This window comes from Apodemus sylvaticus, chromosome 18 (genome assembly GCF_947179515.1).
Source record: "Apodemus sylvaticus chromosome 18, mApoSyl1.1, whole genome shotgun sequence".
Lineage (NCBI taxonomy): Eukaryota > Metazoa > Chordata > Mammalia > Rodentia > Muridae > Apodemus > Apodemus sylvaticus.
In genome coordinates, this window is record NC_067489.1 from 67,608,147 (window position 1) to 67,620,559 (window position 12,413).

Sequence of the window (12,413 nt, forward strand, 5' to 3'; positions counted from 1 at the left end):
CTAATCTACAGAGTGAATTAATATGTAGGGCTACATAGCAATGAATATACAAACGTACATATATACACATTTATAAATACATATTATTACTGTCAAAATTTCTAAGTTTTAAATTTTTAAGGATGTCTTCTAAATATAAACTTGAAGATTATTCTACTAAATACTTCATTTATACTTGAGGGAGTTGACATGTATCTACCACGTTAGATCAAATGGTCTCCAGATAACTATTCTTGTCAATAGTTTAAATAATATGTTAATAATAATAAGTAGAAATAATAAACTATGTTTCCCTGCCTGCATCCTGTTCCAGAGTGTAGAATTCCTACTTCCTCCTCTCTCTCTTCCACTCCCTCCCTGTTTTATAGCCTGGAAGTTGTGTCTGAAAAAGCCTATATTGTGTTACTGAAAGTCTGATAATACAAAGTTGTTCCCCTCTTTATGGGCATGAATAATTTCATTCAATTTGCTCCCTAAATGTGGAATATGTGGGGGGCGGGGCCGCGAGCAGGGTGGGGCAGCCGCGGAGGAGAAGAACTTGGCTGCCTTGGAGCGCAGCTGAAATGCCTGTTCTTCAGGCAGGGCAAGCTGGAGACTGACGCCATTCACCTGGTCCTGTCCTCAGATGCAGCAGAATGTCTTCCAGTATCCAGGATCAGGACTGGTTCCCCAAGTCGAGGCCAGCTTCATCATGATGCTGAGCCCTGGGGCCTCCATGGTGCAGATGCCCGGCACCCCTCCAGCAAAGCTCTCTGCTCCAACAAACCCCGCCCACTTCTGGGTACCAGTCACCAGACATGAAGGCCTGGCAGCAAGGAGCAATGGGAAACAACAATGTGTTCAGTCAAGCTGTCCCGAGCCAGCCTTCACCTGCACAATCAGCAGTTTACAACAACATGAGCTTCACCGTGTCCATGGCAGGTGAAAACGCGAACCTTCAGAACATGAATCTAATGATGGTCCAGATGCAAATGAGCTCTCTGCAGATGCTGGGGATGAATGCTGTGTGCTCTGAGAAGATGAATGATCCAGCACTGAGACACACAGGCCTCTACTGTAACCAGCTCTCATCCACTGACATTCTTACAACAGACACAGATGGAAACCAGGACAAGAGGACAGAAGAGTTCTTCTGTGGTGACTATGGACTAGAGGAGCTCTACAGGTGCAGCAGGTTCAGGTGTTTGCTGACGTCCAGTGTACAGTGAATTTGGTAGGCAGGGACCCTCACCTGAACCAGCCTGGTCCACTGGGAACTCAAAAGCCCACATCAGGACTACAGAACCCCCAGGCCCAGCAGAAGAGCCTCCTTCAGCAGCTACTGACTGAATAAGCACTTTTAAAGGAATGTGAAATTTAAATAAGAGACATGCAGAGTTATATGAATATATTATATAGTTCTCTGGGATTTTTGATATCTCAATCTGCAGCCATTCTTCCGGTTAAGGCATATGGAGAAAAAAAAAGAAAGAAAGAAAGAAAAAAGTTCACTTTTGGTGGGAGATTGAGAAGTGGTTTTTGTTTCCTTCTTTGTAAAGTCCTTAGATATTGAAAAGAATAACAAGGCAAAACAGTTGGACAATCTTATTTATTGAGCCAAAAGTTAATTATACTTATTTATATAATCAGTCATTGGCTTCTGATCTAGATGAAGGATTTTGGAGGCCCAAAATAACAGGTTGGGATGTAATGAGGAACACCACCGCTCAGGCCCATCCCTGCCCTGGAAGAAGAGCCTGTGGGCCTTGCCTGTCTGTCCACCAAAGGCTGTCCCACTCCTCCCACCACAGCCGCCTCCCCTGACCCAGGCAGCTCATGTGTACGGTCAGCTTCTTCAAGCAACTCTGTATCTGTTGGCATCAAGAGGATATTTTGCCTCTGCATATGCACCCCTTCTCCTTTTTATAAAGATGGATGTAAACCAAGGAAACCACCCTCCAGGAAAGAGGATGAGAGGAGTATATTCATCAAGGAATCCAAAATGCAGTTTGGGGGAAAATGCAATAATTTTTGATGAGATGGGAGAAGGACAAGAACCGAGTTCCATCAATATTGTAGATATGATTTTCTGATTAAGTCTGCAGGGAAGGCAGCCTGTTCTTTCTGCTTTTACTCTGTTAACAGCAAGGTAGCTAAAGCTATTTAAAATAAAATTAAGTCCATGATCTGAGTAGCTTTTTTCCCTTAAATCTCACTGTAACTATACTTTTATTTTTTGTAGAAATTAATTTTGTTCTGATTAATTTTACACTTTTTTTTCATCCTTTTGGTTTTTCTAAATTTGTGTGTGAAATATAAGGTTGATGGAATTGCAATTACATTTGGCTGGTGATTTCATTATGAAGCCATGTTCACTGTGAAGCTATGCTAGGATTTACTCTGGGGCTCATCAAAGTGGCACCTCTGGAAAACAGCTATTGTAGCTGAGCTCGAGGAGACCACCCCAGAGCGTTCAGGCTCAGCTGATCAACGTGCACAGGCCGCGTGTATGAAGGGAAGTCAGTGCTCAAAGAAAAGCTCCTCTTTTTTTGTCTCAGAATAACTTTGGGAGTTTGAACTTCCATCAGGGCAAATGAGTTTCTCTGTTCTGCTCCGAGGCCAACTGGTACCATTTTACCCCGTCTTGTTACTCTTCCACATCCTGTCTCATCCTGGCCCTGAGAAAGGAGCCAGTGGACTGACTCTAGTGCTAGCAGTTGTGCTCCAGGCCGGGCAAGCCTGAGTAAGGCGTGGCCAGAGTGGCCAAGGGAGACTGAGGCACTAAACTTGCCCAGCACTCTGGGCCTGTGGCTGGCAACACTGACCTTTGGCACCGGCTACCTCTGCTCACACCGCAGAGAAACAGCCATAACAACCAATGCGGATGAGGAGCGTGGACCCAAGACTTCAAGGAAGAAGCCATTTCCCCAGATCCTTCCTTCTGCATCTCACCAGCCTTCCTACAAACAACTCCACTGAACAGCATTGACTCAGAAACGACAGGAGTTTGAAAATGGTGGAAGGGCTCATGTGGTAGCAGCTATGAAACAGAAATAGGACCTTCAGCTATAGACATTATCTTTTTAAGTTTTTCAGAAAGTGCATCCTTGTTCCCATTCATTTCCAGCTTGAAAGCCCAGCCATGCTACTCTGGATCCTTCCAAACTGCTCTAGGAGGCCGTTTCCATTCTCTCTGTGATAACGAATGTGCAGCCTTCAGGAAGTTCACCTTTGATTTCAGCATTCCAGATGAAGTCTCCTGACTCGGCGCTTTTGCCTAAAGACCTAGAAAAGAACAGCAGTAAGGAAAGTTGGAGATGCTTATGTCCTCCCCATCCCCACTGCACATTAATGTATGCATGTCACCTGCACGGTTTTATAATTGCACTGTTTGTTTTATGAATGTACAGATTAAAATTATTGCTACATTTGAGGAGAATGAAATTGCTTGCTTCTATGTAATTCCTGTCAATCCACAGGAAACTGACTTTTTCAGCTACTGAAAAGAATTTGTTTAAGAACCTCAAAAAAAAAAGTGGAATACATGCTATGTTAATATGCTCCCAACAGTCTCAGCCCTGAAATCAATCTCTCTAATCATAAGCAAGATATAATGCTTATGAAGTACTTGCTTCCTTATTGGCAGCTGATATTCTGGATCCTACACTTAGTCAAGATAGTTACGTTTTCTTACATTAGAAAAACCATAAATCGTGGCATCAAGGGAAGGAAATTGTTGCATTCATCATTTTGGAGCCAAGAATAATTTGATGATAATGGTATCCTGAAACCATTTTCTGATTCATAATAAATATCTTTTAAACACAACTTAATGTGTTATTATTTCTGTTTCTCCAAATCAGCAAAAATTAGCAAATCTTTATGGAGTGAACAATTCACTAAAATCCGTCAGTGATATATAACACAGACTAAAAAGAGCAACCACAGTATAGCTGAAGATCATATTCTCCTAAAGATGTTATCATGACTTCTCATTTTAAGTAACCGAGATACCCATTTTTTAAATCTGTAAGGTCCAATGCAAGAAAGAACAGATATTCTGTTTAAATGAAAATATGATGTCTTATGCCTCAAGTATCTTTCAGTTGATACAGAAAGAAAATAGTGTCAGGTTGGGAGCTTGGCTCAGTGATTAAGAGCATTGTTTGTTTGTCTAGAGGACCTAGGTTTGGTCTCCAGCTCTCATAGGATGGCCCACAACTGCCTCTAACTTCCTGCATTTCCAAGGGTCTTGGAAATGACCTTCTGACTTCTATAGCTGATAGACATACAGGGTGCACACACACATTCATACAAAACACTTATGCTCAAAAAACAAAAATGCTAAAAATATTTTCAAAATCCTGACTGCAAAATATGCTACTGCAATGGTGACACAAAAGATGTGGGAGTAAACAAACCATCTGAGTTCAGGCCATGTAATATGTGATGGGATGCTCTATACATGTTACAGCAAGGATAGAAAAGTACCCTGGCAATCGGAAGACAAGGCTGCCCTGTAGGTCAGTTAGAGTGTTCTCTGCGTGGAAATTGGCAGTTGGAGGTGCTCAGGGGAGGAGTTTTGCCACTCCGGTGCCTCAATGGATTTGCATACATATCTGACACTGCTTGAGTGGCCAAGAACAGAAACTAGATATTCAAAATACTTAAATAATATCAATCCTACAGATCTAAAAATACATGTATAAATAAATAAATGTAACAATTTAGTTGGTCCTTGTGATATTCTGATATACTCATAAATCAGTGCCTTATTTAGCCATCAGAGGAGGTTTTTCATGTATCTTGTGGGAACAAATACAAACAATCAGACATTATGAGATAGAGAGCAGAGATACATACAGAAAGACCAACAGACAGACAGACACACACAGAGAAGAGAAAGAGAGAGAGAGAGAGAGAGAGAGAGAGAGAGAGAGAGAGAGAGAGAGAAGCACACCACTCCATATGAGATACTTCCATTAAATACCTCTCCTCAGAGTTCACCAAATCCTGAAGTAGAAAAATAAGAATAAATAATATACTTTCCATAGGATAGACTAGACACAAGGAGAACAAAGCCTTCTAAGTCAACTGATCAAAGCTTATTTGTACACACAGACACTGAGGCAGCAAACATAGGGTGTACTGCGGTGTGCAAACAAGTCTTTCCCAAACTTGTCTTTTAGTTTAGTATTTTTATAGGACTCCTGAATGTGTAAAAATATGTCTCAGTTTCTTGTGTCTTCTCTTGAGATCTTTCCTTCTGTCTGTTTGCTAAGTCTTGCTGTGTTGAGCTTTTCTAAGTTTCATTCTTAAATTAAATATACATATCTAGAAGAGAACCCCCTTCCTGAAATTATCTGCTGGCCTCCAAACCTTTATCCCTTTAGTGATCCATATCAAACAAACAAACCAATAAATGCTAAGTATCTTAGATGAGAGGTAGAGAGATGCTTTAGTGATTAAGAGCATGTACTGCTCTTGCAGAAGATCCAACTTTAGTTTCTAGTACCTCATAAGCTGGCTCACAACTATGAAAGTGGAAGGTAACATAAAGCAACATCTGAAATTGTCTTCTGACCTCCATATTTGCATGCTGTGTGCACATATCCACCCACTGTTCAGGTGACATTCCTTACTGTATATGAAGGTATATCTCTGTACTTTCAATTGTTAAATCTGTAGTGACAAAGAGCTAAGTGATGGCAGGAGTTTGATGCTGTCATTTCTGAACCATCACTGTGTTTCAGATTTTAAATTTTGCTGATCTACAGCTGCTCAAAATATGAATGTCATTGCCTGGTGGCAATCCAATAGATATTCTGGCACTGCCTTACTGCTGATTGCTAATTACCAATATCTGACAGCCAATAGTCAGGTCAAAACTACTGGGGTTGACCAGGGCAGGAGACAGACAGAGGGGACAAAAGCAGATGCAGGAGTATGAAAAGATACTGATGGAAGAAGAAGATAGGGAACAAAGCTGTAAACAGTGAAAACCAAATGGGTAGGTAGATTGTTGTACAACTTGAAGTAAGTTGAAATGAGCTATCCCATCAAAATGCCTACAGCTTTGACCTATCCAGAAATCTATGTTTTATTTATGCTGTAAGCTGCTCTGTGTAAAGTCCTGCTTTCACCTATGCTCACAACAATACACACCTGCAAAACAGTATGTGATGCAGCTTCTTGGGTGTATGGATGATTAAACTGATAGACAATTTCATGGTTTCCTAAATAGGGGAATCCAGAGAAACTTCCATCCCTCTTCCAAACACAATTGACCTTCCTGCCTGACAAGTATAGCCCAGCCTTCCCACATCTTTCTCTTGCTCAAATACCCTTTGAGCCTTGGTAACAGGTTCTCAGGGCAGCAATAGTGTCCCTGAGAACAAAGTCTTTGATTTATTCCTTGTGCTGTATGCATAGAGGCAGAGAAGGCCCACACAGAACTAAGTACACATGTATGAATGCTCACAACTCCAAGCATAATCTTTCACTCATGGAGACCGTCATCTCTGTACATACTCATGTATCACACACAATTGGAGAAACCTTCCGTGACAGAGAGGCACATGTAGACACACATACTGCAAAAGGGTTGTTTACAATTGTATAGCCATTTTCTCTACTGTACTCTTGAGAAGCTGCCCTGAGTCACCATGAAACCAGACTTGTGTGTTAGTTCATGATAAATAACTGTGGCATCCACACATTTTCCTGGACTTCAAACAAAATGTGTGGGACCCTAACAGCTGTCCAATCATGTTCTCTCTTTCAGATATCTCTGGATAAAATGGCTCAGGGTCCTGGAATGCCAACTGCAGGACCAGTGTGGTGGCCAGTCTTTCAGCCTGGTACATCTATCTAGAAAGCCATGTCACAGATGGAGGTAGATGCATAGTGCTCTCACAATGCAGAGGGGAGAGGCACTCAACAGTAAGTGACAGGCATGTCACTTCCCTCATTCATCTTAGAATCTCTGTCTCCTCAGGTGGCTCCAGTCAGTCTGTGGAGAACTTCATCCCGCTGCTCCCTCTGAATCTTTCTTGACCATTTAAAGGTAAGTCACCTAAGAAATCACAGCAACAGAGCTTGTGAGCAATGAGTCTTTCTTGTCACCTGTGCCTTTGTGTAACTATTTAGTATCTTTTAGCTTATGGCAGCTATATTGGTGATTTGTGGAGTTTGGTTCTCCAGAACTTGAGCATTGCTATATCAGTAACTCTGGCCTAAATAGAACATCAACCTCACTGTCACTCAAACCTCACTGAAGCTGAGGCAAGAAAATCCAGCTCTGCCAACGCGCGGCCCGGCGGCTTTGAGCCTCTGCCCGCTGGCATCGCCAGCTTCCTTCCAGCAGGGGCGCCGTACTGCTGTTGCCCCAGCAGCTCCTCCATGGTCACCAGGCCAGCCTAGGCAGCGATGATGACTGGGACGACGATTGGGACGACAGCTCCACGGTGGCCGACGAGCCAGGCGCGCTGGGCAGCGGTGTGTACCCAGACCTCGCCGACTAGGCAGCGGTGGGCAAGTATCTGGAGCCAAGAGCTTCACCATGGTGAGCCTCAACCTCAATCGCTTCTCCACCTCCGTCAGGTCGGGACTGGAGGCCTTGGTGCTGAGAGAGGCATCAGGCTTCCTGAAGGATGGGGACAAGCTGTGCATGGTGCTGGGTCCCTACCGCCCGAGTGGCAGGAGAGCCCCTACCCTTTCCAGTGCATTATCTATGACCCCCACCAAGCAGACCGAGTTCAAGGGCTGAAGAGTTGCATCTCTCACAAGCTGGTGCCCATGCACACCCAGGTGCCTGTGCACAGGTGCTATCAGCACTTGGACTGGCTGTATGTGCACCTGGCAGAGAAATTTCCCGTCATCTCAGTGCCCCATCTGCCCGAGAAGCAGGCCACCAGGCGCTTCGAGGAGGACTTCATCTCCAAGCGCAGGAAGGGTCTGATCTACTGGATGAACCACATGGCCAGCCACCCTGTGCTGGTGCAGTGTCATGTCTTCCAGCATTTCCTGAGCTGTCCCAGCAGCACTGATGAGAAGACCTGGAAACAGGGTAAGCAGAAGGCTGAGAAGGATGAGATGGTGGCTCCAACTTCTTCCTCACTCTGAGCACACCACCTGCCGCAGCCCTGGACCTGCAGGAGGTGGAGAGCAAGAAAGACTGCTTCAAATCCTTCCCCAAGATGGATGACAGTGCGCTGCAGCTCAACCACAATGCCAACGAGTTCGCGCGCGCAAGCAGGTGACTGGCTTCAAGAAGGAGCATCAGAAGGTGGGCCAGTCCTTCCTGGGACGCAGCTAAGCCTTTGAGCTGCATCAGCAGGCCTTGTCCGCGGGTCTGAACCAGGCCATTGCTTTCCCTGGAGACGCCTATGACGCCATCAGCCAACTCTTCGCTGAGCAGCCCAGGCAGGCCATGGACCTGGTCATGGGCTGTTAGCACTGTATCAGGGGCACCTGGCCAACTTCCCAGACATCATCCATGTTCAGAAAGGAGCTCTTACCAAAGGAAAGGAGAGTCGGCTACACGGGGAAGAAGGGAAGATGGAGGTCATAAAGCTGATGTCATTCCAGACCGCTGTAACACTATCTCCTTCACCACATTGGCCGAGATTCATCACTTCCATCAAATTAGAGTAAGAGACTTTAAATCACAGATGCAGCATTTTTTACAACAACAAATAATATTTTCCCAAAAAGTGACCAAGAAGTGGGAAATCCATTTTGTGGAGGAATAAATAGATAACAATTCCTGATATGGTTAGCCTATTATGAGATTCAAATTAGATATAAAAATACCTTTTCTGTGGAGCCTGGAAGTGAGAATCTTTCAATAGAATTTAAATTTTATTTTGCCTTCTTCCTATTAAACATCAAATTGGTGACTAAAGTTGGTAGACAAACTACTGAGGTCTGAGGCCCATTTAGTAGTCAGAATGATGGACAATTGTGATGTCAATTATCTAAGGCTCATGTCATTTGACACACTCACACATACATTACCTTTCCTTATACTTAGTGGCTTCAAAAATATTTTTTTGTAATTGTTTGAACAATTGTAAGGAATAACATATTTTCACAAACAGATAGATAGATAGACAGATAGATAGACAGATAACAACAATAATATATGTGCAACAATATGAGAACTATTTGTCTAAAATATTAGGATATATATACATCTCCAAAGGTTCTTAATTCCTAGTTTTTTAAACCCATTCAAAGTGAATGTGAAAAGGACAGCATGTAGACTTCATCAGCACTGTGAACCTTAGAGTCTAATAAATGCAAAAATCACAGGAATCTTTGAAGCCTATAGAAGAAGACACACACTTATTAGGATTCAATAAAGTTTATGTAGCTAATTTATGTTGAGGTCAAGGGAATAACCAGATTCTCCTAAAAATTAAATCTCAGTTTAATTAGTTCTCAGGGAGTCCATATATTCTAAAATCCCAAGATTTGCCCAGCTCAAGATAGATTACATATGGATTCCTGGTGGTTAGAATCAAACAAACAAAAAGATCAAAAACCAAAATTAGTATTTATAAAAAATTAATAAAAATTAATCTTGTTCAGAGATTAGAGTCATTTCCCTTGCCTACAGGAAAAGAAAATGGCACTCCATTGACTAGTGACTCCTATCAGGATTGTTAATAGCCACAATAACCCTTACTTTTACCTGAACAGGAAGTAAAAGTAATTGTTATTCATTTTCCCTAGATTTCCATTCCTTCCCAAAAATCTCCATCAGATTCTGTACTAAGATAACTCCCAAAATGTTATAGAAGCACCCTTTGCTTTATGAAGGAAGTGTTTCTCTCACTCCCCCAGGTATGTCCAATATTCTACCTTGATATTGTCTCTTCTCTCTCTTTTTTCTTTTTTTTACGATGTATTTTTATTTTCTTCGATATATTTTTTATTTATATTTCAAATGATTTCCTCTTTTCGGGGCCCCCACTCTCCGAAAGTCACATAAACTCCCTTCCCTCCCCCTGTTCTCCCACCCACCCCTTCCACTTCCCTGTTCTGGTTTTGCCTTATACTGCTACACTGAGTCTTTCCAGAACCAGGGGCCACTCCTCCGGTCTTCTTGTACCTCATTTGATGTGTGGATTATGTTTTGGGTATTCCAGTTTTCCAGGCTAATAGCCACTTATTAGTGAGTACATACCAATCTTTTGAGACTGGGTTACCTCACTTAGTATGATGTTCTCCAGCTCCATCCATTTGCCTAAGAATTTCATGAATTCATTGTTTCTAATGGCTAAATAGTACTCCATTGTGTATATACCACAGTTTTTTGCATCCATTCTTCTGTTGAGGGATGCCTGGGTTCTTTCCAGCTTCTGGCTATTATAAATAGGGCTGCTATGAACATAGTGGAGCATATATCCTTATTACATGCTGGGGAATCCTCTGGATATATGCCCAGGAGTGGTATAGCAGGATCTTTCAGAAGAGACATGCCCAGTTTTCTGAGGAACCACCAGACTGATTTCCATGTTGGTTGTACCAATTTGCAACCCCACCAGCAGTGGAGGAGTGTTCCTCTTTTCCACATCCTCGCCAACAACTGCTGTCTCCTGAGTTTTTAATCTTAACCATTCTGACTGGTGTAAGGTGAAATCTCAGGGGTGTTTTGATTTGCATTTCCCTGATGACTAATGAAGTTGAGCATTTTTTAAGATGTTTCTCTGCCATCTGAAGTTCTTCAGGTAAGAATTCTTTGTTTAACCCTGTACCCCATTTTTAATAGGGTTATTTGGTTTTCTGGGGTCTAACTTCTTGAGTTCTTTGTATATATTGGATATTAGCCTTCCATATGATGTAGGGTTGGTAAAGATCTTTTCCCAATTTGTTGGTTGCCGATTTGTCCTTTTGATGATGTCCTTTGCTTTACAGAAACTTTGTAATTTTATGAGGTCCCATTTGTCAATTCTTGATCTTAGAGCATAAGCTATTGGTGTTCTGTTCAGGAACTTTCCCCCTGGACCTATGTCCTCAAGGGTCTTCCCCAGTTTCTTTTCTATTAGCTTCAGAGTGTCTGGCTTTATGTGGAGTTCCTTGATCCATTTGGAGTTGAGCTTAGTACAAGGAGACAAAGATGGATGAATTCCTATTCTTCTGCATGCTGCCCTCCAGTTGAACCAGCACCATTTGTTGAAAAGGCTATCTTTTTTCCATTGGATGTTTTCAACCCCATTGTCGAGGAACAAGTGGCCATAGGTGTGTGGGTTCATTTCTGGATCTTCAATCCTGTTCCATTGATGCCCCTGCCTGTCACTGTACCAATACCATGCAGTTTTTAACACTATTGCTAGGTAGTATTGCTTGAGGTCAGGGATACTGATTCCCCCAGAATTTCTTTTGTTGTTGAGAATAGTTTTAGCTATCCTGGCTTTTTTGTTATTCCAGATGAATTTGAGAATTGTTCTTTCTAACTCTATGAAGAATTGAGTTGAGATTTTGATGGGTATTGTGTTGAATTTTTATAGTACTTTTGGAAAAATGGCCATTTTAACTATTAATGCTGCCTATCCATGAGCATGGGAGGTTTTTCCATTTTTAGTTCTTTAAAGACATAAAAAGGGCAATTCTCTGGGTGTGTTTGTGTGTGTGTGTGTGTGTGTGTGTGTGTGTGTGAGTGTGAGTGTGAGTGTGAGTGTGTGTGTGTGTGTGCTTGTTCACATGCCCGTTTCAGCTCTGGATCTCAAGGCCCTCTTGCCTAGATTCTAAGGGTAGTCTCTGGAATGCGACCTTTCACCTAGTTTGTAACAAAGAGCAGTGTCTCAAACTTCTGACTTTTTTGGGTCATTGGAGAGTTAGGATGTATTTTTTATCCTTTCAGGATGAATGGGAAGAGGAACTGTAGGAAGGAAGAACAGGAAAGGGATGAAGACTGCCCAGTAAAAGAAGATTAAAGATAATTTTAAAAGAGAGAGAGATATTAAATTCACACTCAAAATTTGTTTATCGTTCAATCCTTTTGGAATATATTGGCTTAAGCCTTGGCTTGTAACAACCACACTAATTAGTGACATTGTGTTATATGGTTGTATAGGAGAATAGGTTTCTCAAAACAGTATGGATTTCTTCTCTAAGTCCACATTGTGTAAGCATAAATTAGGCTGTATCCATCCTGTCTAAAACACAAACATACAGGATGCCTTGGGCAATTTTCATGCCAACATCACAACAACCTTCCTCAAGTTTTTCCTAGTGCTGCCCATTCATCTGCAAGTATCATGATTTCGCTCTTCTTAGTGGATGAATGCTGTTTGATTGTGTAAATGTGACATGTTGTTACTACCTGTTTGTCAGGTGATGCACATCTAGACAGTTTCCATTTTCTAGTTATTATAAATAAAACAGAAATAAACATATATAAGGAAATATCTGTAGTAACATACAGA

At 42.1% G+C, this 12,413-nt stretch overlaps 1 pseudogene; it reads left to right on the forward strand.

Moving 5' to 3' along the window:
* Nucleotides 1-797: 797 nt before the first annotated feature.
* On the forward strand, nt 798-8,732 carry LOC127668497 (sorting nexin-18-like; annotated as a pseudogene).
* The last annotated feature ends 3,681 nt before the right edge of the window (nt 8,733-12,413 follow it).